The sequence below is a fragment of the Panthera pardus genome, unplaced genomic scaffold, assembly GCF_024362965.1.
Source record: "Panthera pardus isolate Hobbes unplaced genomic scaffold, ASM2436296v1 HiC_scaffold_1, whole genome shotgun sequence".
Classification (NCBI taxonomy): Eukaryota; Metazoa; Chordata; class Mammalia; order Carnivora; family Felidae; genus Panthera; species Panthera pardus.
This window is the reverse complement of record NW_026526654.1, coordinates 10,414,348-10,441,492: the sequence shown is the minus strand read 5'-3', so window position 1 is coordinate 10,441,492 and position 27,145 is coordinate 10,414,348. Positions and strand designations below refer to the sequence as shown.

The following is a 27,145-nucleotide window of genomic DNA, read 5'->3' as shown; positions in this document are numbered from 1 at the left end:
CAAGTTGCTTCCTATATTAGTTGTGCTGGTGGACACGCCCAACAGACTATAGAGTTCTTGTCTCTCCACACCCTTGTCAGGATCTTACCAATCCCAGGCAGAAAATGATACGTCATTTTAAATTTTTTTTAATGTTTATTTATTTTTGAGACAGAGAGAGAGAGAGAGCATGAACGGGGGAGGGGCAGAGAGAGAGGGAGACACAGAATTGGAAGCAGGCTCCAGGCTCTGAGCCATCAGCCCAGAGCCCAATGCGGGGCTCGAACTCACAGACCTCGAGATCGTGACCTGAGCTGAAGTCGGACGCTTAACCGACTGAGCCACCCAGGCGCCCCAAGAATGCGTCATTTTAGCCGTAATCAGCACTTCTCTGAGTGCGGCCGAACATCTTTGCAAATGCTGACCACCCGTTTATGTTTCCCTCCTGTGACTTGACTACCTACAGACGCTGGACACTTCCACTGAATTGGAAATGTTTCTTTTCTAATTGATTTATAAGAGCCTTTATAGCTTAAGGAAATGGACTTTTCTGCGATTAAGTTACAGACATTGCTCCCAGGTTCTCCTTTGTCTTTTCATTTTGTTTCTGGGTGCTGGCGTCATTCACAGTTGTTCTTTATTGTGAAGCCAGGTTGCTCAGTCTTTCCTTTTTCCAGATGTCGTCAGTTACACAGACCTTATTTTGATATTGTCCTCTAAAAAGTATCCTATCGTCTTAAGATTTCATTTATTATGTCCAAAATTTTGGTCTACTTGCGATGTAACCTGGTTAAAGGTGAGACTGCCGAGTACCCGCTGTTTCCACGCAACTTAGACCCACCTTTCCCTCCGCTATTTGAAATGTCACCTTTATCGCTTACCAAATCCCTGCATGTACTTGGGTCTCTTTGTAGATTTTCAGAGCCATCATGGATCTGTCTATTCTGATACAAACACTGCAATGTTTAGTATCTTTACGGCACGCTGTGAGGACTGGTCCCCCTTATTCCCTTTCTAAAAGCAAATGATACCATCGGCCAGTCTTGGGTGTTTATTTTTCCATATGAATCCAGCGTATCTCATTCTCCCCCCTCAAACAAAAGAGAAGAATCCCTTGGTGGAGTTTTTGACATTAAACATGTAGAACCGCTTAGGAAGCAGGGTGCCCGTCTGTGACTTACGCATCATCTTGTTTCAAACAGCAAACTTTACTCGTCATTCTCTCAAGCTTACTTCGTGTCTTCAGGAGCATTGAGTCTTCTTGTGAATTCTCCCCAGGCACATTGTCATTCTTGGCGCTCTGTTACATGGGGTCACTGCTTCAATGTTTCTTCCCATAGTTCTCTGTGTCTTCCGTTTCTGGGCCTGCTGCCTGGTGGGTGCAGTTGGTGGACAGTCGTCCCAGACCTTCTTAAAAACAAGGAAAATTATGGGGCGCCTGGGAGGCTCGGTCCGTTAAGCATCGACTTCGGCTCAGGTCACGATCTCACGGTTTGTGGGTCTGAGCCCTGCGTCGGGCTCTGTGCTGGCAGCTCGGAGCCTGGAGTCTGCTTTGGATTCTGTCTCCCTTTTTCTCTGCCCCTCCTGCGCTCAAGCTCTCTCTCTGTCTCTCAAAAATCAATAAACATTGGGGCGCCTGGGCGGCTCAGTCGGTTGGGCATCCGACTTCAGCTGGGGTCATGGTCTCACGGTTTGTGAGTTCGAGCCTCGCATCGGGCTCTGTGCTGACAGCTCAGAGCCTGGAGCCTGTTTCAGATTCTGTTTCCCTCTCTCTGCCCCTCCCCCACTCATGCTCTGTCTCTCTCTCTCTCTCTCTCAAAAATAAATAAACATTAAAAAAATAGTGAATAAACATTAAAACAAAATTTAAAGGAGGCACGCGAATTTGCCTCCCCAAAGTGACTTCCTGGCACTTAACACAGTCTTTGCTTTTCACTCTGTAGGCCCTGCCCACCACCGCTGTGCTGCCTGCCCGCCTGCTGCGTCTAGCACAGTGGACCCAACTGGTCTGCGGCCCAGCCGCCCCTCAGCCTAACTCGAAGCTGGTCTTGAAGGCACGAGGAGGTGGGCACCACCTTTGTCAAGAAATGTCATCGAGAAACCAGGGCATTCTCTCCGGGACTCCCTCAGGTCCATCAGCGCTCACGTGATGCAGGTGCCGTGCGCCAGCATCCTGGGCCATCTGTGCCCAACCCGAGGTCCCGATCCTTGTGGTCTGTTACCACCATTCCCAGGCCTTCGCACCCACTGCCAGCTTTGGGATGAGGTCGCTTCTGTCTGCATGGGCCCCAGGAGCCCTGCTTTCTCTCATTGTGCACGCTGAGGTCACACACTGAGTCGCATGTCCACGAAGGCCTTTCGTCACACAGGGCTCCACCGCACACGTCCCTGAGACACACCTGCAAGGTCGGGCTAGCGGGCCACCCTCTGCCTTCCGTTTCTGGAGCTTTTTCCTTATTTATTTAGGGACACAGAAACAAAACAGGCTGATCAGACACCACCATGAAAGGCATTAGTAGGTTAAAAGCAAAAGCAGGTGAAAAGCTCATCCATGCACTGTCTTCAGCGGAGACAACACAGTCCCACCTCATGCAGGGACTTTCCTGCACCCCCTGGGGGACCCCAAAGCACCCCATAGACACAAGCTTCCCCAGACACCCAGGATCCTTCCCAAGGCACCTTCAAACTGTGGCCATCATTTGCATGAAGGACGGTACAAAGGAGAATAGACCGTTGGGTTTGCGGAAGCCAGCCTGGCCTCCTCCAGGACAGGATGTGGATCTGAAGTCATCCCTACCAAATGACAAGCCTATCGATAGCTGGGTTGCTATAACCAGGTGACCCGGGTCACTAGACACACTGCTTGTAAGGAAGGTGGTCTGTCCCCCGTGCAGTTTCCAGTCTGCAGAACAGCAGCGCTGTGAAGGACACGGGAGCAGAGGCCGAGGAAGACGTGCTTCCCCATGATGCTGTTAGAGCAAGAGAAGTCCTGAGGGGACCGTGAACGCGGGCCGTGTAGCGCCCACCTGCCAGTGACAGACGTGCAGTGACATTGGGGGCGGGACCCTGCGGTGGACACTGTGGCATTTCCAGGCCTGGACTGTCCACAGAGAACGACCAGGACAGAGTCGAAAACACACCGAGTAGGAAGTAGCTGCAGATCAAGGACCCGTTTGCACAAAATGCAGAGCTGTTCAAAGAAACAAGTGTCATCGGGACACGTTGGCCGTTACTTGGCATGAAAGTTCCAAGGCGGCTGCTCAGTGCGAGGGTGTGATGAAAGGGATGCCCTGAGCTGTGCCTGCTCCTCAGAGCCCATTCAGGAATGGACACCAGTCAGCAGGACTCGTCTTTTAAGCACTGCCTCCTGTCTCCCGCCAACTGGGCACGCGGCCCGCGGTGCCTGAGGGAGGCGTTCTTTACCGCGTTTTGTGCTTCTTTCTTCTCCCGGTTAACCAGGCCTATTTCTCCGGGAGTGAGGTGTGAGAACAGGTACGCTCCCTGGAGAAGCCCGGGTCCTTCCTGTCATTGGTTCTTGGACAATTTCATCCTTTAGGACCCCTCCTCTCTCCTGCTAAAATCCAGAAGAAGTAGAGAAAAGTGTCCTTAGCCCAATGACTAACGCACCTGCAACTTTCTGGCTTCCTTATCAACCTCTCAACCCCAGGAGCAGTGAGCCCCGGATCAACATATCAGTCGAGGTCGACTTGGATTTGGATTACAAATTGCAATCATCTGAGAGGTGAGCCGCTGGCATGGGCACCTGACTGTTTTCTGCAGCTGAGGATTAACGGACACACCGCCTGAGCACCTTCTCCGTCCGGTAAGTGCAGGTGCATGCACCCTCGCTCCCTGAGACCCGGGCTTTCCGCGGGTGCTGTGCTGTCAGGAAGGCTCTGTGATGTGTGGGGTGCTGCAGGACAGTCATGTGCGTGTTCATTGTGTTAGTTGGGGGGACTCGGTCTCCAGATTCACAGAATGTTCCTGCCATTTTTCTGGTTCCTCGAACGTCCTGAGTTTTCAGACAAGAGCTAGATTCGCCTGCTTGGGTGTGTGTGTTCTGGTGGGGGTGAAGAGAATCTCCTATTTTTGTTGCATGATGTAAAAAACAGGTGAGGGGTCCAGGAAATAAATAAGTTAAAGAACCACTGGAATTGGGTGGATTGGGTCATAAAAAAGAAAAAAGAGCACAGTGAATAGAGTGAAAAGCTGGAGCAAACCGGGCATGACAGGGACAGGGGGGCAGGGGGAGCAGTGGGTGCTGCAGGGGCTTGAACTTCAGGGGCAGGGCCCCCGCGAGTCCTGTGTGGGACAGGCCTTCAGGAAGGACAGGGAGGGGGTGCGGATTAAACCAAACCGATGGCTTGTACCTACAAAAGTTGAATGCGGCAGGTGAGGGCTGGCCCCATGGTGTGCCACTGGGCTCCTGGAGCAGGTGGTTTGAAGAGTGGGGAGACATGGCCTGACCCGCCCAGGCCTGTGCTCCGGAATCTTCTGGGGCCCCAGTGCCATGGGCCCAGCAGTGGGGAGGGCGCCTCTCAGGCATCTCCCGCCATGCAAACGGCCCACAGTCACAGGTGAGGGAAGGGCTGTGACCTGAGAACTGCCCATTATTTTGCTATTCTATGAATTCCTGTCCTGTTGATATTTTAAAATATGAATCAGCTATTGTTTGATAAAAGTGTGGATTTGCAGTGTGCCCAAGCTTGCAGTGTAACTGGTACTTTCAGATCGTTGAGGGCGGGAATATTCTTGGAAAGGATTTGCCATTTATTTTGTGTCACCAAAATGACCTTTGACCTATGAATTCCACTCTGAGGAATTGGAATTTTTTCCTAAGGAGAAAAACCAAATACCTGAAAATATACATGATCATTCATTTGGCATAGACAAAGGTTGGTAAAAAAAAAAAAAAAAGAGGGGGAATAACTTTATCAATTATGATACACGTATTATTGAGATTTTTGAATCTGTTGAGTCTGTTGAAAATTTTTTGAAGCAGTTTAACAATGTGGAAATTGCTAATGACTATAAAATGCCCAATACAAGATACAGGCGTGGAGTATACACTTGGATCACATGCATAAGGAACAGTAATTTATGCAAAAGGAATCAACCTTCTCTTTCTTTCATGTTATAATTACATGTAATGATAGTTTCTTGTAATTCTTGATGTATTTCAATTTGTGTTCAGCCTCTTGTTTTATACTTTCTGTATCTTCCACACTGTGGTGGGCACAGCTCTCTGTGTCTCCCAAGCTTCCCTGCTGCAAAGACACGTTAGAGATTGGTGAGTGGGTGGGGTTACATCCTACACTACCCCATCTCCCCAGAGAGGAGGTGGGTTGCCACTCTTGCGGTCCCTGGAGGCCGGGATCTGAGGGGATCTCCAGCCAACAGGGCAGTGGGGACTCAGTCCTAGAATCTCACAGACCTCAGTTCTCTCAACAACCCAGCCTCTTGTGGGAGTGCGGGAAAAAGGCTGGGGCTCACATGGGAGTGTGGCCCCAGCCAGCACCGGGATTCCAGCCCCCTGGGGCCTGAGCACAGGACCCTGCTAACCCACATCCAGACTCCTGAACCACAGAGCCTGTGAGAAGAAAGGGTGTGAACCAAGTTCAAGGTGATTTGTCGTGCCACATGACAATAAGAACACACGCTTATTTTAGGTTTCTTTTTATTTCCTTCCTTGGATTGCTTTAGATTTATCACATCTTTTTCCTGATGTTTATTTTCCTCCCTCTGCTAATTTGGTAGTTACCAATTCTGTTTCTGTTCTTTAGTTGTTCTCATGGGCATCAACATAAGAAAAATTAACTTACCAGAGTCTGAATTAGCCAGTAGCTTCACCCTTCGTTGACACCTTTACAACTCAGAACACGTTAACTGCCTCTCTCCATCCTGATTTGCATGCTACCGCTGTGATTGATTTCACTGCAAGCTTGACTGTTTTCTTTTTAAACTCATCACACGTAATTATTGTTTTTACACAGTCAGCGTTTGCTTGGATTTCCCCACATGTTTACCACATTTTGTGTCCTCTGTCTCCTCCTTCATTTCAGACCATGTCACTGGGATCACACGCCTTCTGGGTGACATCAAACCCTCTGTTTATGGTCATCTAACAGTGCCTTTGTTTCCCCCCTGTCCTCAAACAGTGAGTGGTCTTGCTGGATGCAGTATTTGAGGTTGAGGTTTGCCCTCGGTAGTTGAAGATACGATTCCAGTCGCCTGATTTCCATTGTTCTGATGAGTAAGCTGTCAGTCCCTCCTCTGAAGGCAGTCTGTCCTTTCTCACTGGTGCTTTTAAGACCTTCCCTTGTTTTTCTTCTTCTGTTGCTGTGTTATGCTGAATCTAGGTATGGATTTCTTTTTAATTATTATGTATTGAATCATGGGGTTCTTCAATCTGTGGGATGATATCTTCCATTAGTCTCTATTTGGTTCTATTTGGTTGTTTTCCAGTCTTTATGACATGTGGGTTTTTTTCCCTCATATTTTAGTATTTTTTATTTACTTAAACATATTAAAAATACTTTGTTTTTTGAGCCTATAATTATCACATCTTTAACTCTGTTACTGTACTTTTTTCATCTCATTCTCTTACCATTTTCGTCTGCCAGCTGAAACTCTTTATCTGTTCATGCATGTTGTTTACCTTTTCTATTAGTGCCTTTCAAGTGTTAATCATAGTTATTTAAATTCTTGGTGTCTGATAGTTTCAACATTTGGGTCATTTAAATTCTTGGTGTCTGATAGTTTCAACATTTGGGTCACACCTGCCTCTCATTCTGTTGACTGCTTTGTTTTCTGACAGTGAGTATAGTCCCTTCCTTCCTCCCCCCTCCTTCCCTCTCCTCCCTCCCTCCCTCCACTCTTCTCTCCTCCCTCCCTCCTTCCCTTCTTCCCTTCCTTCTCTTGTATGTCTTGTACTTTTTGGTTGAGAGCAAGATAGTTCATGTGGACACAGTACTGAGTTAATTATGTTTATGTGTAGAAAAAGGAGCACCCCTTTTTCCGCTTGGCCAGTAATTTTAGGGTTGAGTCTGCCTGATCCGAGTTGACTTTGGGATTTGTTGTTGCTATGGTTACTCTCCGTGCAACCACCAGCATTCCTCTAGCTTTACCTGAGGGCGGGGGCTACTTTGCCAGAAAAACTTTCTTGGCGTCCACTTCATTCTCAGTCTTAAACCTCTTGTAACCATGCCTCCAGTGGGCCACATACTTGCCTCTCCCCCCGGAGTGGACCACCAAGCTTTCCATACAGCACCGGCCAGCCTGACGTTGGGAGTCAAGACCTTCTCTTGTTTGGTGCAGACTCCGTCTTGGCAGGAACTGCCTCCTGGGTCTTGGGAGGGGAGCTTCCCCGGGAATGCAGCAGAAGACCTCTAATGGTCCAGATCCCAGTTGGCTTTCTGCCCATTCCCGGAGAATTGAGCCTCTTCCTTTACCCTCCCCCAGCCACGACGGGTTTTCATCTGTGCCCTGGGAGTGACAACATTTTATACTCATGTTATCCCACACTCAGCCTTAGGCAGTTTGTTAACACCTGTAGCTGAGTTCTCATTACCCATCCTACCCTGGGGAGCCCCATCTTCTTTCTGCACCCTGACTGTGGTGAGTCACAGGTCTTGTCTTGTCTCCACGGAAGCACCTGTCTCTGCTTACGTAGCAGGCTGCTGTTGGTTGACCTGAAACCTCAGTGCTCTGATGGGCTCAAGAAAAGGCACATTTGTAGATCATTGGCTTTGTGTTATTGTCAGGGTAGGGCAACCCACTTGCCCGCCTTCTGCACCTGCTGCTCTGCTTCCGGCAGCTGCCTGCCCCAGTGTATTTAACCAGTCCCCTCAGATGGACTTTTCGTTTCTCCCAACGCTTTGCTATTTCAGACACCTTTGTGGAAAATGACATCATTTTTCACACTCGTGAATATCTCTGAGTACGTTCCTGGGAGAGGAAGTGCCAGATCACAGGGAGGGCACAATCGGAATGTTTATATTTATTGCCATATTTATTTATGTTTATACATTATGCATTTATGTTTATTGCTCTGTGAAGTTTAAGGAGTTTACACTCTTTGCCTAAGAAGTGAAAAATGGTTCCTGTGTCGTTTGAATTTGCTTTTCTCATATTACAGTGAGATTGAACTTCACTTCATATATTAAAGCAATTTTCATACTGCACTGCACACTTAAAAATGGTTAAAATAGCAAATTATATGTTACATATTTTCACAATAGAAAAGCTATTTGCATTCTTTTCTATGAATGAAATATTCATATTTTTACCCACTTTATAATAAATGTGTTTGCCTAATGTGTTTCAGTTGATTTTTCTAGATTTCTAAGTAGATAATCATATTTTCTGCAAATAAGAACAACACTGTATTTTCCTTTAAATCATCCTGGGGGGAGAAGGCATTCTTGTCTTCCTTATGACTTTACCAGGGGCGTTTTCCTGTTCTCACCATTCACGGCCTGGTTGGCAATTGGTTTGATGTGGTCGGTCTTTGTTAGGAGAAATGTATTTCTATTCCTATTTTCCTAAAAACATCTTTTAATCAAGAATCATTTTGTTTACCTCAAAAAGATGCCATTGGAATTAAGGTTAGTATTGCATTTAATTTGCGAATCATTCTCAGGACGACTACCGTTATGTAAGTTGCTGGTATTTTATCCCATGTGTAAACGGATTCAATATTTATCACCATTCCTTGTATACAAGGGCATTTCCATTCTTGAGTCATTTTTAGATTCCTCTTTCAGTTAGCTGGTCAAATATTTGAGTGATTTTCCAAGAAAATTTGTGGTGGCGTGCTTCCTGAACTCTTGCTTCCATAGTTACATCTTTCTGTTCCCTACACGCAGGAGCATCAGGGCGGCCACACAAGGAGTCCTCTCGGTTCCCACTTCCCAACAGCAGAGTCCTGTCGTCCCGGCTTTCGAGGGCCTTCCCTTTGAAACCAGCCCGAGGTTTCTTCCTTCTGATATTTTGTGAGCATCTACATGCTACATATAGAAATGTTTGTGCTTGGAAATCACACGTTTGGCACGTGTCCAGGCCTAAGTCTTCCTTTACTGGTTTTCCTTGAAGTTGGAGGTTTCCCTTCCAACTGCAGATTTAGGTCTGCAGCTCCCCTCTCGTATCTCTTGCACTTCCTCTATTCTCTTCTTCAGAAGGGCCAGTTATTTGCACTTTTAACCTGTATTGTGTGCGCTCCGAACCTTCCACCTTGTCAGAGTTTCACTTCTTTATCTGTTTCGTTTTTCTTGCCATCCTCCGCATCACAAATCTGCTTTTCTACAACTTCGTCTCTGCTCTTTCTGTCCTAACACTGAAATGTGCCGTCATGTTATTTCTCCTTTTAAAAAAAATGTTTATTTATTTTTGAGAGAGAGAGAGAGAGAGAGAGAGAGAGAGAGAGAGAGAGAGAATCCCAAGCAGGCTTCATGCTGGGTCAGCACGACCTGGGGCTCAATCCCATAAACCATAAGATCATGACCTGAACCAAAATCAAGAGTCAGATGCTTATTCAACTGAGCCCCCCAGGTGCCCTGCCGTGACCTTATTTCTGCTAATGCATTCTTTCCGTAAATGTCCCAGCCACTCTTTAATCCAGCTGGCTCTCATGCCATCTCATCTTTTAGCTCAAGTTCAGGTACTCACAGGGTGCCTACATTCCATGGAGTGTGCAAAGTGGGGTGATAAAATTTCTCCCTCACTCACTATCCCTTTAGTACAGAAGGATATTTCCATAGCTGTTACGGAAAGCTTTTGCTCTGCTTTGCCTTGGGTACTTGTGTTGGCATCGAGGGAGGCTTTCACCAGCATGGTGTCCACCCGGAGTCACCCTCGAATGGCTCCACTGCTCACCTGCATGCTCATAAAACCTGTTATCTGCTCTCAGGATGGTAAACTCCTTGATAAAAAAGCTATATTATTTGTGTGGCCATATAACAGTTGTGGCAAAGGGAAGGTGCTGGGGAGGTGGGAGAGGGTGTGTACTGGTGACCCTTTCTCCCTGACATCGTTCTGTGGTCAGAAGCTTCTCGGCATCATTTTGTGGTCAGAAGCTTCTTCTCTACCTACCGAAGGTGGCCGCGTCCACGTTTGCTATAAATGCTGCCAGGCCAGCACCTGCATCCAGTAGGATTGTTGTATCTTCTAGGAAGACCCTGTGCATTGGCAAGGATAGAAACAGGAGAAGACCCCACCACTAACACTGCACTTTGATGGGAAGACCCCACCACTAACACTGCTCTTTGATGGGGCCACACTTGTCTCTGGGCTTCTGGCTGAGGTATCTCAGACGCTCCTGATCTGCAGCAGAGAACTGTTCCAAGTAGGAGTTCATTATCTGTCCCTCCAACTATGAGATTGTTGGTGTAACTTAGCTCAAACTGTTCCTGCTTACGTCCCATGATCTTGAGTTGTTTTTTCTTAAGAAATTAAGTTTGTCGTTTAATGGAGCACCTGCTACACTGTAAGTAGTAAAAGCCTTTCAGGACTGTTACTTCTTACAACATGTACTGGGTAGCAGACCAAACTTTTCACCAAGATAATCTTGAAAAAATAATAAAATTTCTTTACAAGGGGCACCTAGGTGGCTCAGCTGGTTGCATGTCTGACTTCGGCTCAGGTCATGATCTCGCAGTTCGTGAGTTCGAGCCCCGCATTGGGCTCTGTGCTGACAGCTCAGAGCCTGCTTCGGATCCTCTGTGCCCCCTCTCTCTGCCCCTCCCCGCCTTGTGCTCTCCCCCAAAATAAATAAATATGTTTAAAAATTGCTTTATAGTTTGCTTCAAGGAATCAGAGAGCAACGAGGGCAGCTACAGGTGAGGGGCCAAGACCCCGGGAGATGGGGTTCTCAGCAAGGTGAGCTCTGTGCTCTGGACTGCTGCTGCTATATCTTCAAACTTTCCTGGTTTATAAGCACCATAGGCCAAGAAATGGAGAGTCTTAGCAGATGTTAGTGGCTAAGAGGCTGGAGACCTAGGGAGAGCTTCTGGGGGTTCTGTGGTGTTAGGCACAAAACTGGAGTTCAGGGTTACTAAGGTCATTTTGGCTGGAGGAGCCCAGAGGAAAGAGAAGTATAACAAGCATGGGTTGTTCTTGTTGTTGACACCTTTGCTGAACCTTAGCCAGATCAGGCATCTTCACAGACAGAAGCCTCTAAAGGCTGGTGGTCTCAGTGTTTGGGGGACACGCTGGAGTTCAAGACACACTGGGGGGGGGGGAGGAGGAAAGGTAAACGTCATTTGCTCAGGTCAGCTTCCTATGGGGGAGCTCAAGGGGACCCTGAACAGGATCCCCTTGTGCCTGGGGACCCCAAGGTAGATGGAACTGAGGGATACACCTGAAGGACTGTTCGGGCAGATGAGAAGGTGTTCTGCCCCCTGGTCCACTCGGGGGCATGGTCACTTCCTAGGCGGCCTCCTGCTCCTGGTACCCCCTGGAATGGTCTCACTTCACGACTCTGCCGTTATCAGTATAGACTGCTTATTGACGGTTAAGCATAGTTTCCAGAACGATTAGATTTTCCTCAAGGCATCCCAGAGCTAGCAGTGCACAGCTCATGTAGAATAACCATGAGGCCAGCAGCCACTGCTATGTTGCTGAAGGCGAGCCTTGACGAGGTCCTTCTGATAACCTTGTTGTTGGCAGAGCAAACGGGAGTCAGATGACCTCCAAGCTATAGGAATACACTCAGTGCAGTTGCCCACAAAGGGATTGAGAGGTCTTGGCCATAATTCGGAAGCCATGTGATATGACACCTCACTGCTCCTCACAGATACAGAGAGGCCTGTGTTCAGCGAAGTGGATGATGTGGAAATGGAGGTGAGACAGGATCTCGGGCAGGACTAAGACAGGTGCGTCGTCTGGATGAGAGTTTTGCTGGTTTCCCGTGATAACAGGGAGTGCTTGTGAGCACATAGATTGCCTGCTACCATGGGGCTAAATCCTTGCTACACAACGTCTGCCACAATTCCTACAGCGCCCCCATGTTTTCTGCCATCATTCCTACAGCGCCCCCTACATTATCAGCCATCGTTCCTACAGCACTAGCGGTGCATGTGCGGAAAGCAAAGCTTGTAGAGACTCAATCCCTTGCCTAAGGTCACAAGGCTGAGAAGGAGCAGAGGAGGGACCGAGAGTCAGCTCTTCCGATGCTGACGCCCATCCCTACAGTTGCTGAGCCATATGCCCCCCTCTGCAGGGAGACATTAGCAAGTCCGTGAGCAGTTTGATGGCATGTGGATGTAAGCAGAGGAGATCACTGTCTGTCGTGGTGGCAGGGAGACAACTTGTTTTCTGTTCATATCTTTGATTGTTAGCGTCCTACACTGAAAGAGTGCTTTCCAGGTGTTGTAGATACACACTTGAGTTGGGGTGCACTCAACTGAAAAATGCGGTGAGCATTCACATGCTCAGGTGTATTTTTAAGTGAAGAAGGAAAGCCTCAAGAAAGTAGGCAGGCTATAATACAATTCATATAAAATACCCAGCTATTTACATACATATATTGCCTAAAGACACCTGAAGCTGGAGAGACACAGCTGCTCACTTCTCACAAGGTGAAAAGTACACGACAAAATGTCAGCAGAGCTTGATGAAGAATTCAAGTGCATCTAACGTAGGTAAATTGTACGATTTGCTATAGCCAGATGTGTGTGCAGCGCAACAGGCCTACAGATCTTGATTGATACATAGAGATATAGATGATAGATAGGTAATTGATAGATTATAGATAAATAGGTAGATAGCTAGCTAGAAAGATGATAGGTGATAGAGAGAGATAGGATAGATGGATGGATGGATGGATAGGTACATAGATGGGATGGATGGATGGATGGATAGATAGATGATTGGTAGATAGATAGAAAGATAGATAATTGATTGATAGACAGATGATAGATAGATAAATAGATAATTAATTGATAGATGATTGATAGATGATAGATAGATATAGATAGATAATTGATAGATGATTGATAGATAATTGATAGATAATATATAGATAGATAGATAATAGATAGATAGACAGAAGTCTCATGATCTACAAGCTGGAGACCCAGGAAAGCTGGTGGTGTAGTTCAGCCCAAATCCTAAGGCCTGAGAACCAAGAGACCTGATGACATAATTCCCTATTCAAGGGCAGGGGAAGACCCATGTCTCAGCCCAGGAAGTCAGGCAGAAAGGGGGTGGATTCTCCCTTCCTCCACCTCTTGTTCTATTCCAGCCCTCAGTGGATTGGATAACACCCAGCCACATTGGGAAGGGCAATGTGTCTCTCTGAGTTCACAGGAGCTAATGCTGGTCTCAGCTAGAAATACAGGCCCAGACAGACTCAGGAGTAATGTTTAACCTGAGCACCCTGTCCAATCAAATTGACACACACAGTCAGCCACAACGGGATTTCTCCACCAGGCCCACCGTGGGGTTTAGGCCCATCCGCAGACTCTCACTCCCTGTCTGCCTGTGGAATCAGCAGCAGGCTGTGGCTCAGTGCTTCTAGCAAGATGGTGTGTCTGGAGATTGTTCCTTAAACACTACATCATTAACCATTATTGTATCTGCGGACAGGAAGGTGCCTGAGACGGGCAAGGAGGAAGGGCTTTCAGTCTTCCTGCATGTGTTTCTATATTTCTTTGGTCATGTACAGTGATGTCTTTGGGCATCATGACGACAGAGAGAGTGTTGCACTCCGACGGAACCAGCCTGGTGAGGTTCACCCCTCACACATGGCTTATGCTTGGCCACATCTGTTCTTCGAGTGGAGGTACCAGCTGCAGACTTACCTCTCAGTCTTCCCCTGCGATTAAGACTAGGCTGACTTCCTGGATGGTAAGAGGTTTGGAAGACCGGGTAAAATTGCGGCAGTGATGGAAAAGGAAGAAAATAGTTGTCTGCATAGATCAGTACTTCCCCAACTTTAATACAATGCATGGAATCTCTGGGCATCTTGTTGATATGCAGATTATGGGTCAGTGGATCTGGGATGATTCCCGAGATTCTGCCTTTTTAAAAAATATTTATTTATTTTTGAGAGAGAGAGAGAGAGAGAGAAAGAGAGAATGCATGAATAAGGGAGGGGGATAGAGGGAGAGAGAGAATCCCAAGCAGGTTCCATGCTGTTAGCACAGATCCCAACACGGGGCTCGATCCTACAAACCATGAGATCATGGCCTGAGCTGGAATCAAGAGCCAGATTCTTAACTGACTAACCTCCCCAGGTGCCCCAAGATTCTGCCTTTTAACAGCTGCTGCTGGTCCCCCAGCCTCACTGGGAGCGTCAGGACACTGGGGAGAACACCCGTGCGTGATGCTCAGGCTCAGGAGGGCTACGGCACCAAGGTCCTCTGGAGGCTGGAGACTCTTGGTTGTCAGTAACCTTGTGATAGAACTGAAAGACGACACATATGGTGGACATTGTCCAGTCGGTGCTGTGAATGACCTGGTGGCAGCTGTCGTGGCATGGATGGGCCGTGAGCAGGGTTCTGACCACAGATCTGCTGTGGAGTAGCTTTGTTTGCTGAAGGCCTCCGCGTCCTTGTCTGAAGTGAGTGGGTCCCATTAGGTGATCTCTGGAGTTTTGTTTGGCTGTGAAATGGAGGTTCTCGGGCCTGGAGCAGAATGATTCCACAGTTGAGTTTCATCTCTATGCACACAGAGTACCAGCCATTAAAGCTGACACAGGGACTGAGCACCGAGGACTTCTGCTAGTATAAAAGACATCCAGATGTTGCAGATTTGAATTTGCATGTTTAACTGCTATTTTCCCAGGGGATCTGAAATGTCAAAATTGCATTCACGCTGGTTGTGAGCCTGCAGGGTCGTGCAGAGTGAAGAAATGTGTTGGTGGAAATCAGGGGGTTGGGGTTGTTGCTTCCTTGAACGTCTGATTCCCCAGAAAGTTTCGCCAGCTGGAAAGAAGTTGGGGACAGACAGCCTTGTATATCTGGTGGAGCTGTGTGGATTTAAAGTGCAGAATGTCTCGCTAGGGCCCTGGGAGCGTTCTTTTTTCTTTTAAGTTTATTTATTTATTTGGAGAGAGACAGAGACAGTGTGAGCAGGGGAGGGGCAGAGACAGAGGGAGAGAGAGAATCCCAAGCCGGCTCTGTGCTACCAGCACGGAGCCCCATGTGGGGCTGGATCCCATGAAACTGAGATCATGACCTGAGCCCAAACTGAGAGTCGGACGCTTAACTGACTGAGCCACCCAAGTGCCCTGGAGCCTTCTTTTTTGTACGCGCTGAGTGGTGAATAAATCAATTTCTGTCCAGCCATGTGACTGATATTGGGGCGTGAATGAGTCCACAGCCTGCGCCCTCCACGTATCTCGAGTTGCACAGGGCACCAAGACAGTGCTGGTTTCAGAGCCCAGGTCCAGGGGCCTCTAGCAGAGAACAGGAGGAGTCCATGCCAGCTGCTGGTTTGGTGGAAGCCAGTGGAGACCACCCACATGAGAGCAAGCAGGGTCTGTTCAGGGGTTGCAGTCGCCAGGGGTTGGCTGCCATCGCTTGGGTCGGGCAGAGACTCGTGGCAGGCGGAGGCGGGAACAGCACAGGCGTGTCGTGATGCAGGTACCGGCCTGGGAAGCTGGGGGCCATTATTGGAAGCAGGCGTCCCACCCCATTGGTCAGGAGAACGTAGCTGGCTTGATCTGCTTGGTCCTGAGTTGACAGTGGGGACAAAAGTTGGGGAAACTGTCGTTTACCAGTCGAGCTCTGGCCTTTTGGGGCAACTGTGATGGGGGTTGCCGTTTCAATTCTGGACTGTTACCAGAAATAGTGGTCAACTTCCTGCTGACTTACAGATAACGGGCTGGCTTCCTGCACGTCTGGCTTAGAGCAGGCTACTTCCTGGGGTGGCTCCTGCAGGGAAGGAGTCCTTCTCCTGGGCAGTTGCTACAGCTTGTGGATCAGAGTTCTGTCTTTATGCACAGCCTACCCATTGTCTTTGTGTGTTCGGTCTCTTAGGTTTTAAATGTAGCCAATGAAGGGAAGACCCTTCCAAAGCTCTGAAGGAATCAAGATGGCTCCGCATAGGGGAAGGGGTTGAAGAATCCTAAAGGTCTTTTCAGGATGAGAGCTCCCCTCTAACCCAGCCAAGGAGACTGGGGCTGTGTTCTGTTCTAACGGGAAGGAAGCTTCTCTAATGGATCTGTCATCCCCATAACGGAGTCCAGTCTGGGGGACAAGGCTGTGTGTGGTGGCTCCATAAAGGACTTAAAGTAACTGAGCGAAAAGAAGACACATAGCTGGGAGGTGAGGGGGGAGGAAAGAGCCCAAGGCCATCCAGTTTCCATTACGCAGACCCCCTAAACTCCAAGCAGATTTTGACTAGCGATGGGATTTTTAAATGTAACTCAGTTTTGGAGAGGATGTATGCTGGGAAGAGTTGAAGGGAATATTTGAGTTACCGAACACGAATGCCACACTCACGCCAAACGACTGAAATGGGACTGAGCGTCATGTCGTCTCCGTGGAGTTGGGTCACCTTAGGGCAAATGGAGAGAACCAAGTTCCGGAAGCACAAAGGGGAAAACCAGACAGGTCCCACCTCACGGGGACTTCAGCAGTGCAGGCTGGACAGCACTTTCTTAGCCAAACCACCAGCCCTTTTGGGGTGGCCGTAGAGGTTTTCAGTCGGCGCTGTGCCCAGCCCTACTGGAGCTTGAGGGAAAAGGAAACATCAGTCACACTGATCTTGCTTTCATTTCAAATTTTAAATGTTTCTCATGGATTTTTTACATTAACTTGGATTTGTTTAAGCATCGCAGTACAGCATCTTTACCTCTGTTACTGAGTTTTGGGGTGCACCCTTAGACTGCACACCCACGACGAGTACCCAGTCTAGCCCCCGTCCGACTTTCAGTGCCCTGGATGATCCAGGACTCTGGGTCCCTTCCCCTCCCCAACACCCTCTCCTCTTAATGCACACATTATAAAGCTGGTTGCTCAGTTTAATCTTAATGCAAAGGGAAATGGGTAGGTGGATATCCATTATAAATAAGGATATTATGCAATACACATGGAGCAAGGCAGAGCAGCCCCGAATTTTGGAAGTAATGGCAACAGAGAGACCAGTATACAACCCTGTTATGTGTTTTTAAGTTTGAGCAACCCGCGAGCCTACAGAGCAGAGACCTTGCTCTCAACGAGCCCAGACACAACCAGAGGGTGGGTTCCGGCCATGTGCACCAGGAGGTCAAGGCCAGGGGCCCAGGGATGGCCCGTTTCAGCCGTGTTGCAAACTCCATACAAGCTTGAATCAAACTCTCTTCGTTTTCACCTGCCTTTCTGCCATGTCCGCTGTGCACAGTAATGTCACCAGCACAGGCATCTTGGGTGCAGGAGATGATGTGAAAAACTGATGGTACTGATGGTGAAGGTGATAAACTCCTGGAAATGAGAAAACTCTAACGAGAGGCTAACGAGCTGGGTGCTTGTCTGTGGATGGCATCTACCTCCTGGATGAGCAGCACAGATCACGTAGAGGCTGTTTCGGGGGGTCACACTACGCTTGGAGGGCACGGATGGAGTTCCTCTGGCTTCTCCAAGAGAACATCCCGAGGTGTGTGGAAAGTACAGGGCCTCCAGTTAAGCTGGGATATCAGAGAAGCAACAAATACATTTTTAGTATGTCTCAAACAGTGGTTGGGGGTCTGGTGTTTTTATTTGCGACCCTAACTGTGGAGGGTCTGGGAGTTGAAGAACACAGACAGAATTAGGCCATTACAAGAGGCTGCTAGGGCACTAAGAACCCAAGGGGGAGCAGCACGGCCAGTAACCTCTCCCTGCCTGCCCACCCCCTCGCAAGCCTGGGGAGCCTTGGTGGCTTTGGCTCTGGGTCTTTGCACATTCCTAAGAAAGCCTCTGAGTCAGAACGATGCAGGGGAGAAGCAGGAGCTGAAGGAAAGAGCAAAATTAATGAGTAGGGGTGGTAGACTGCATGATTCATGGTTTTGAGCAGAGATTTAAAGCGCTAGATAGGTTTACCTTAACTGCACAATGACGGATGATTCAGAGGCTACCGATGGAGATAAATGCCTCTGGGCAAAAGCACCAGAGGTGATTAAATTCTGCGAGAATTAGGGACAATGGGACAGGGTTCAGAAAAGAAGAAAAACTCCCTACGATAAAGGGTTTTCTCTAAAAACACCACATTCCCGTCCACAGCACATCCCGCCCTGTACCTTGATCTCTTGGACATTTTGCCAGTTGTTTGCTCCTGAGACACTAGGTAACTCAGTGTGTCAGACGATGTACAAAGTATGAAGACAGGAGGAAAAACACCCTCTAAAAGAGGGGCAGGGAGGCTCAAAAGCCCCGCGTCATTAAGATTTGCACATGGATGCAAATCTCCAGGGCTCGTGTAATTCTCTGGACTCCAGGGAAGAGCTGAGCAGACTTCCCACCGGCAGGTTTGTATTCCGAATGTTCTTGGAGACAAGAATGGTTCTGAATAATGCGAAATGACTGTGAAAAACCAGTTCTGCATTTTATTCTGGCATGAATTAGAATCTCAAACAGCACCAGGGTAGAGGGAGAGAGTGGGGCACGGCCCCCCAGTGGAGGGTCCCCACCACGCCAGCACCCCTGTCTCCAGCGGCCCTGCTGACCAGTGCCACTCAGGCAGCCAGCGTGCCTGAACCGCTGTCACCATGTCTCCAGGAAGATGGGCCCACGGGGAACGCCACTGGTGGTGGAGGCGAAGAGGTTTAGGGAGGTGCCAGCTCCTGGCACGGGGACAGTCTCCTGGATGACTCCGGTCCCACACTCCTACATTCAAACTTGGAGCAGCCTCTTTCAGTGTTTGGAGTATGTGCTTTTCTGTGCACTGCTGGGATTGCAGGGGTGCGTGAGGATCAGGAAATCTGGGGACGGGCCCCTTGCTAGTGTCCGCATCTACTGCTGTGCTTTTCCTTGAGGAGAGAAAGTCAGGAAGAAGAAGAATCCCACCACCTGAGTCGTCACATACCAGTCAGTGGCGATACATTAACGTCGTCTGAGGTTAAGCTGGTATAACTCCCCGCCTGCCTCCCAGGCCAGGAGGCAAGGTTCTTCCCACTTGGGGCGCCTGGGTGGCTCAGTCGGTTGGACATCCGACTTCAGCTCGGTCATGATCACGCGGTTTGTGAGTTTAAGCCCTGTGTTGGGCTCTGTGCTGAGAGCCTGGAGCCTGCTTTGGATTCTGTGTCTCCCTCTCTCTCTCTCTCTCTCTGCCCCTCCCTGCTCTCTCTCTCTCTCTCTCTCAAAAGTAAATAAACATTTAAAAACATTTTTTAAAGAAAGGTTATTCCCACAACGTTCACATCCCCTAAACCCACCGCCGTGCACTCAGTCCTCCAGCTCCGGAGAGGAACGTGTCCTCGTTTCCCGGACCTAAGTCCTTGTGTCCACCAGCTCCCAAAGAGGAACCTGCTGGTCGCGCCCCTCCCCCCGCCCCGCCCCAGGGGTGTGGGACACCACCTGTTCCTGGATGACGGTTTTAGATACAGGATCAGAATCCCCGTTTTATAGAGAATACAGTTAAGAACCCTGTGGGTATAAATTACTTTGTGAGCGTCTTGTAACATAGATGTGTGTACCACTAATTCTGCTCAGAACAGCTATGAATTTATCAGTCTTTTATTTACTGGGTTGTTCTCATTATTTGGCACCTATTTTAGTTCAGCAATTAGAATAGGCAAGGATATATATTAATAATTATAATTAGGTTTAGGAAAAATTAAAGCCAAGTGAAAACAAATGGATACATCTTTACAAGAAAATTTACTTCTTTGTTGTCTGGTTAGCATAGAGTCATTAAGGATTACAGATTGTTTGCAACCCTCTGCTCAGTCTATTTGTGTGGGAGAAAATACAAGAGGAAAAGAATGAGGGGGGTAAGGGGATGTGAACATTTGTTTTTATTTAGCGCCTGACGTCTGAAAATATTAGGAAGAGATGTTTTAAAGCCCGTTTGTAAGGAGCCAAAGTTGGTGCCTTGTCATCGCATGGCTTTCGGCATTGTCCCGCTAACGAGGCTCGTCTGGCAGATTTCCTCGGATGCCACCAGGAGCAGACAAATGGTGGCATCACACGTTACGAAGCAGCCTGGACGGCAGCCCCGGAGAGGGCTCCTCTAAGACGCTGGCAGTCTCTGTCTCCGGCACGGGATGCAGGTCAGCCCGGAGACGGCTCCTCTGGTCCGGCGGGCTGGGGACACGACCACCTCGTGGAGCTGATCGTCACATGTGCACGCTGGGGGGCACTTCTTGCCACTTCCGTGCCCTCTAAACTGTGCCAGCCACTTGCCAGTGAGACTTTCTGCAGCAGTGGTGTGAGGAGGGCCCAGCACAGTGCATCTGCGGTACCCGAGGCCCTCGGGAGACACCGTTGCCAGCGTTTTCTCTTGTTGGGATCTGTGGAAGCCGTCCCTGTGCTGATCTGCAGAGGCCCAGTGGTGTGGCCGGATAGCACGATCGTGCAAACCTCTCTGCCTCTTCCGCTTTCCAGTTTCACCCGGAAACGGTGCTCCTGGCAGAAACCCCAGACGGGAGCTCCGAAGACACCGGTCTGCAAGCCGCTTCTGCCCTTAGTGTCTGCACAGCCCGGCCGGGCGGGGGCAGGGGGTGAGGGGGGTGTGCCTCAGCCTCTGGGCCTCCGACTTCTCCACAAATCAGTAGGTCTGATCTTTTCTAGCCCTTAACTTTTACAATTCTGTTCCATTCATATACAAATTTCTTCTAAGCTCAGTACTTTACTGACTGGGGTTTGGGCTCTTTTGCCCAGCCAACTCTGTAGAACTGGACTCCAGCAATGAGGACAAGATGTGGGGTCCATGTGCCCGTCTGCCGGGGCCACTGGCAGCTCCATGTGACATGCACCAGAACTGTTTCCGTATGCATATGGTCTCTTAGAAAACAAGGGGCTCATCACTATTAGGTTGATCTCATTACACGGTAATAAATTAGAAGTTGCAGTGAGATTAGGTTGATTTCTGACTGACAAATTTTGGTTGCAGGGCAGAAAAGAAATAATCGTATTTAAAGCTACAACAGCTGTTACACCATATTATATTTAAAAACCCTTTAGAGGAATTAGTTAATTAATTTTAACCTTGTTACAGTCTTCTGCAGTCGTGTTCCAAAATACCTAGCAGTGATTAATCATGATCAGAATTTTTATCAGTCATGATCTAATACATTTTTCCAAAAAGAAGATTTTATCGCATATTAAAATTACTTCGTTTGAGTTCTTTAATTGTAGATCTTAATCTTGTTTGAAAATATAATCTTTACCCATTCAGTATCATGCAAAGTTACTGCTTCTACTCAAAAACACATTTTCAAACTTTGCTTTTGCTTGGATTCTCTTTCTTTTCTTTCTTTCTCTCTCTCTCTCTCTCTCTCTTTCACCACCCCTCCTTTTCTTTGCTACACCATATCATTTAATTTCATGTGGCTTTAATGAGTAATTGTTTTCAACAGCTTCTGAGAGTTTCAGTCAGCAATATTTCATTCTGGGATAAAAGGTAATGATCCATAAATTCTTAATGCCATATTTTTATAGCCAGTAAATTAGTCTTTAATGGGTTCAATAAGTTCTGTGATGTATGTCATTAATTGTTAATGGTGTTTTAACTAGATAATTGTCATGAAGGACTGTTTATCATCGCCGCTGGTGAATGACTGATCCGTGCTATCTGTTCTGGCCTCGTGTGCTGAGAGCAGGTCAGGTGCACAAAATGCACAGATCAAATATCAAATTCCAACACTTAACGCATCCTGATGGTGGCGGTGACATAATCCTACAGCCTTTGGTTCCTTGTTTTCATCTTCTGTATCGGTCAGCTACTGGTCCTATTCTACTAACAAGCCACTCCCAAGTTCCGTGGCTTAAAACAGTGATCATTTACACTAACATGACAGTTAGTTTTACGTGTTAGCTTCGCTAGGCTCTGCTACCCAGATCATCAATCAGACATGAATCTAGGTGCTTCTATGAAGGCATTTTGTAGATACAGCAAACATTCACCATCAGTTAACTTTAAATAAAGGAGTGTACCTTCGATAATGTGGCTGGACCTCTTTCAATCAACTGAAGGCTAAAATACCAAAGACTGAGATTTCCTACAAAAGAAGGAATTCTGTCTCTAGGCTGCAGTGTAGATATCCTGTCCGAGTTCCCAGCCTGCTGCCTGCCCTATGATTCTAGACTCTCCAGCCCTGACTCAGGGGTCTGCAGACTGGGTGGGGACCAGCTGGTCTAGCATGGGTCCAACTGGGCTGGGCTCACTGCCATAGGCTGGCGTCTATCCTCATGTTTCTTGAGCTACCCAGGCCAGCCTCGTCTTGAGCAATGGCAGAGAAGGGAGAGGGCTAGCCTTATCACTCCAGCACAGAGAAGGAAGAAGGCTAGCCTTATCACTCCAGCACATTGCAAGTCTTGCTTGACTCACGTCTGCTAACATCCTCTGGAAGAAGACGGGGCCCACGGTGCAGGGCAGGGAAGTTGTGTCATGTATAGTCAGAAGAGCCACAAAGTCGTGCTCAGAGGGTGAAGGTAAAGGAGAGGGTAATGGATTTTCAGCAGTGACCCTTCTTCTGAGTCATACAAGGCTGGAAATCCAGTGCCCACATAATGGGCATGTCCTCATTTTCTCCCAGTATATTCACCCTGTCCCTCACTCAGGGCCAGACAGTGTCGGGGCCTCACAGGCCAGAAACATACTAAATGCTCCCTTGAAGGCGGTCTTCTCCAAGAACCTCAACAAGGCACCACTGGCAAGGAGCACAGAATTACTGTTTGAAATCCTCAATATTCCTGTGTTCATTGCCTGCTTTCTCTACAGTTCAGTTTGCTTTTTTCTTTTTAGGCAACTTTACATGAGTTAAACATTTATTTTCCAGCCCAATTAGTGGGTTTACTTTTGGCTTTTTTGTAGCTATAAAAATGCTACAGTTTCCCTCCTTTCTGCATTGATGATCTGTCCGGACAGCATCTGCTGCTGCCCTGAGATGAAGGCTACATCTGCAAAGGGACCTGGCAGAGGGGCACAGAGAAGCCATGGCAAGACCCCCGGGAGACAAGAGCATGACTTTCAGAGCCAGATGCATGAGCACGGTCAAAGACGTCCAGGCCACGGGAACTGCATATGCAAAATCTGAGAAATGATCGTTGGTGATGAGTGATAATTGCTCTGGGATAACCAAGCCTAACTCAACTGTTACATGGTCCAGCTGTGGAGTCGTGGTTCCGGAGCCTTTGCTGATCTGTCTAATCTACAAAAAACTACCCTAAAAAGGGCTGTCTCCCTCCTACTATGAATCTGCTCTCCAGAAAAGAATATGCATAAGCACACACACACATGCACACCCGTGCACGCACATGTGCACATGCACACACACACATGCACATGATACACACCTTCGAAGCTTTCAGCTTTCTGACAAAGCACACAGTTAGGGGACCTACAGTTTCAGGAGCTTGTGGGTCCATCAGTGGATTGCAAAGACATTTACGGGCTCAGATTTATAGGGTAGTTGATCAATTGAACATGTGAGATTAAGGAAAGGGAAAAATCAAGGATGGCTCAGTTTTCTCATCTGGTTGATTGGGTGGAGGATGAGGTCATTCCCCATGCTCAGAACAGGAGGAGAGCAGGGTCTGGGGGAGCGGTGAAGGCTGCAGTTTGCACACGTAGGGTTTTGCCATGTCCTGGAGGTGGCCACCACCCAGGTCTGAAGCACAAGAGAGGAATGGGATTTGAAAACAGGGAGTAGGAATCACCAACACTGCTGTGATTGGAAGTGTTAGGGCCATATCCCTGGGGCTGTCAGCACCCTTGGGAACAGAGGGGGAAAGGGCAGTTATGGGCAGTGAACTGAGTCTCAGATTCTAAAGGAAGAGCAGGCTCCAGGGGGAGAAAGGCAGGGCCCCCGCCAGGCAGGTGCGATCACTGGAGAAACGCCATGGATTCAGCAATAAGGTCGTTATTTAAAATTTGGGCTAAGCTTCTTCTGGGACGCTCAGCCCACTTGCCTGCAACGCCTGTCTCTTGGATGGTGTCTGAATTGCCCTGCGGGGCTGAAGCTTACTCTGTGGTGGGTCCAGTCATGGGAGTGCGGGGTGTCCCTGGCAGGGGGTGGAACCTGTTGCTTGAAAAGGCCCCGGTGCTGATCTGCACCCTCACACATGCGCCTGCCCCCGTGAGAGCCCCTGGTCTTCTGCACGGCGCCGTTCCCACGACTTAAAATTCTGGGCACACCGACCGTTCTATCAAGTTTCTTCCCCTGAAATTCACGAGAGCCGGACATGATTCCACTTCTGAAACGATACTCGTTCTTTACCGCCCCTTGCAGATGGTGCCGTGCAGGCCAGCCTTTGCCTGGAGTCTGGCTCTCGGCCCCTGCAGGCCTCAGGCTGGATCGTGAGCTGACAGGGTGATGAGGGCCCAGCCGACAACACACTGCGCCTCATTTGTTCTGAGGCTTCTGGTGTCTGCATCCAAATGCGTGTGGACACCGACACGGGCTGCGGTCTGTGGAGGGCCGGCGTGCAGCCGGGACATCAGGGCATGTGACATGTTGTGTCTGCACACACACAGGCATCTCAGAAGGTAGCCAACACAAGAACGAGACCCCAGCAAGGAGCAGGCAGGGCTTCTTTCACATCCAGAAAAACGTGGGCCACCGCCAAGGTCAAGCAAGACGCCCCTGGCTCAAGATTTGGCCTGGGCCATTGGCCTATCTCCCTGGCCTGGGCCACGTCCTTCTGCAGGGGTTGGGGGGGGCCCTCCAGAGGCCCAGGGATGCTCCCTCTTCTGCAGTGGGACAAAGGGACTAACCCACCTGGGGTGAGGGTGCCGGGGTTCACCTGGGGGGTTGCCATGTGACGCGGCAGCTGGGAGCTGAGCACCGGGGCCGGCCCACCGCTGCTAATGCAGAGACCCCCTCTCCCCCACTGTCTCATGTGCTACCTCACCAGCCAGCCCCTCCTGGGAGCAGTGTTGTGTGTGGCACGCGAGCTGTCTTCACCTTCCAGTGGCTGCAGGCTCCCTCTGCCCACCACCCTCCTGTGTCCACAGAGACGCTTCCTAATCCCCTACGAGAGCCTAGACCATGATTGACCTGCTGCTGAGTGTGGGGTTCTGGCCAGCAGAGCAAACAGCCTCGCACCTTCACCCACACACACCCCGTGTGCTCAGCTAGTGCTACTGTGACAAGGGCTCGGACATTTCCTCCTCACAGTTCTGGAGGCTGGACAGTCCAAGGTCAAGGTGCCGGCACATTCGGTTCCGTAGAGCCCACTGCTGGCTTGCCCACGCCACTTCATGCTGGGTGCCTCTTCCAATAAGGACCCTAAATCCCACCATGGGGGCTTCGCCCTCATGACCTCACCTAAACCCAATCACCTCCCAGAGGGCCCACCTCCAGATACCAGCCCTCTGGCCCTCTGGGAGGTGATTAGGCTTAGGTGGAGTCATGAGGTCATGACTTTGATTTCAGAGGATTTTTAGGGGAACACAAACACCCAGCCATAACAGAGGTGATCCGTCAACACTGGTCCTCGCCTCTGGCCAAGCACACAGGCCACCCCGGGGGCTCTCCATGCTGCCTCCAGGACGCCATGCTGCCCCAGTCGCTGCCTGAGTGGTTCTGGTTACCCGACACCTTCCATCCAGAGAGGTGGGAGGTCTTCGTTGGAAGGCAATGCTCTGCCATGAGAAACCGTAAGCTTTGCCGTCCACGCGAATATATCCAACGTGTGTCTAAGCTCAGCAGTTCACATGTCTCTGAAAGGGGGCTTGTTACACAACTGATGTGAAACACTGTTATCATGCAGTGTCTAATTAATGCTGGCAAAACAAAAATAGCAGAACAGCATACAGACACCTTGTAACTCAGTGATGAAAGGTACTATAGTCCAAATCATAGTAGATACACTAAAGGTAACATCACATCTGGAAAAATAACTTCATGATACGATGATGCGTAATAACAGCATGAATCAATGGAAAGACACACAGAGGAATATTGCTCGGCAATGAAAAAGAATGAAATCTTGCCATTTGCAACGTGGATGGAACTAGAGGGTATTATGCTAAGTGAAATAAGTCAGTCAGAGAAAGACAAATATATGACTTCACTCATATGTGGATTTTAAGATACAAAACAGATGGACACAAGGGAAGGGAAGCACAAATAAGATAAAAACAGAGAGAGACAAATCATATGAGACTCTTAAATACAGAGAACAAACTGAGGGCTGTTGGAGGGGAGGAGGGGGGATGGGCTAGAAGGGTGACGGGGATTAAGAGGAGGGCACTTGTTGGGATGAGCACTGGGTTTTATAGGTAAGTGATGAATCACTAAATTCTATTCCTGAAATCATCATCACACTGTATGTTAACTAACTTGGACATAAATTTTAAAAATGATAAGTAATAAAAATAAATAAAATACATTGACATTATCTCTAGTTTAAAATGCATATAAACCTTCTTGCCTATGTAGGTTCATCACGAGAACAAATATAATCACTGCAGCCATCAGGAACTCTGGGGGCCAAAACTAGTAAAAAAGAATAGTGGGGGTGCCTGGGGGGCTCAGTCAGTTAAGCATCAGACTCTTGATTTCGGCACAAGTCATGATCGCACAGTCATGGGATCGAGCCCCACATGGGGCTCCATGCTGGATGTAGAGCCTGCTTGAGATTCTCTCTCTCTCTCTCTCTCTCTCTCTCTCTCTCTCTGTCTCCCCCCCCTCCACCCCTCCCCCATCCCCATCCCACACTCTCTCTCTCCCTCTAAAAAAAAAAAAGAAAAGAAAAGAACAATTAGATTGGGTCAACCAATAAATTAGACTCAGGCTCCCGGACATTGATAACAGCTGATTATAGCCATTGAAGGGAGAGCATCTTAATGAGTGAGATACCTTAAGAAAATAATTAAATGTATAAACAATCTGCTGATTGATCCATCACTGTTCATCTCTGAACACTTTCTATTCCTTATTTTATTTATTTTATTTCATTTTATTTTATTTTATTTTAAGCATAGCTGACACACAATGTCACACTACTTTCAGGGGTACAACTTAGTGATGTGAGACGTCTATACGTTATGCTGTGCTTACCACACAAGCGTAGCTACCGTCCGTCCTGTTACCTCACTA

The 27,145-nt window shown here is 48.5% G+C and overlaps 1 long non-coding RNA gene across 1 annotated transcript in view; it reads left to right on the top strand.

Annotated features, from left to right (window-relative positions):
* The window catches only part of LOC109264052 (uncharacterized), a 343,526-nt gene that overhangs the window by 137,074 nt on the left and 179,307 nt on the right, over nucleotides 1-27,145 (top strand). Inside the window, exon 2 of the long non-coding RNA XR_008424979.1 lies at nucleotides 1,923-3,802. This is a non-coding gene — a long non-coding RNA (uncharacterized LOC109264052). The remainder of the gene's footprint in view (nucleotides 1-1,922; nucleotides 3,803-27,145) is intronic.